Genomic DNA, 799 nt, shown 5'->3' with positions numbered 1-799 from the left:
CCCTCAGCACTGACCCTCTGACAGTGCCCGCTCCCTCAGCACTGACCATCCGACAGTGCCCGCTCCCTCAGCACTGACCGTCCGGATGGTTACCTATAGCCCTCTGAGAGTCAGCACCTTCTGGTGTCTGTGTGGGGCGCGGGGGCGGTTTTAAATGATGGGAGTGGGGATGGGCCGACATTTCCAAATCTGGCGGGAGGCTCGGGAGTGGAAATGGCGCTGAGTGATGTGTACCTGGCGAAGCCAGTCTGGTTGCTGTGCGCTCCACCCTGCGCGGTGAGCTCTGTATCTCCCAGCTCACAGGGACGGCCCTGTGCATGTTCAGACATCGCAGTGTGTTGCGCAGCGACACAACAAGAGAGCTAAACACATTCCTCTCCCAGCCGCACCGCACAGTATCCCTCGCACAGAGATTGGCGAACAAACCACAGCGGGCACTGAAGGCAACTGGGGCGACTCCCCTCAACCTCCATACTGCGCCAAGGACCAACAAAATCCAGAGCGAAAGAATTTCCCACTCTGGCTCCGACTCCAATGCTTTGCAGCAATTCCCGAACTTCTGAAGTATTTAATTGCGGTGAATTGGCACAGAGTTCGGTGCATCGGGAACGCGGATGTGACTTCGTGCAGATAGGCCCTCACCAGTTTCGGTGGTTTTAGGGGCACCGTGCGCTCCCATATTTAAAAGGAAAGGTATGAGCCTGGAGACTCCCCGCTCAGCAATCAAACCCATTCACACACTGTCTTCAGGCAATCTCAACTGGACTGAGGGAGCGCCGCACTGTCGGAGGGTCAGTGC

The 799-nt window shown here is 57.2% G+C and overlaps 1 long non-coding RNA gene across 2 annotated transcripts in view; it reads left to right on the top strand.

The window, feature by feature from the left end:
- Window positions 1–365: 365 nt before the first annotated feature.
- The window catches only part of LOC125487696, a 4,755-nt gene continuing 4,321 nt past the window's right edge, over window positions 366–799 (top strand). The window contains exon 1 of one of the 2 annotated variants that reach the window (XR_007266065.1): window positions 366–693. This is a non-coding gene — a long non-coding RNA (uncharacterized LOC125487696). Of the gene's footprint in view, window positions 792–799 lie in introns of both variants that reach the window. The other variant, XR_007266064.1, reaches the window with a different exon arrangement.

Source organism: Rhincodon typus, chromosome 43 (assembly GCF_021869965.1).
Source record: "Rhincodon typus isolate 14 chromosome 43, sRhiTyp1.1, whole genome shotgun sequence".
Taxonomy (NCBI): Eukaryota; Metazoa; Chordata; class Chondrichthyes; order Orectolobiformes; family Rhincodontidae; genus Rhincodon; species Rhincodon typus.
The sequence above is the reverse complement of the archived record's forward strand: the minus strand, read 5'-3'. Positions and strand labels throughout refer to the sequence as shown.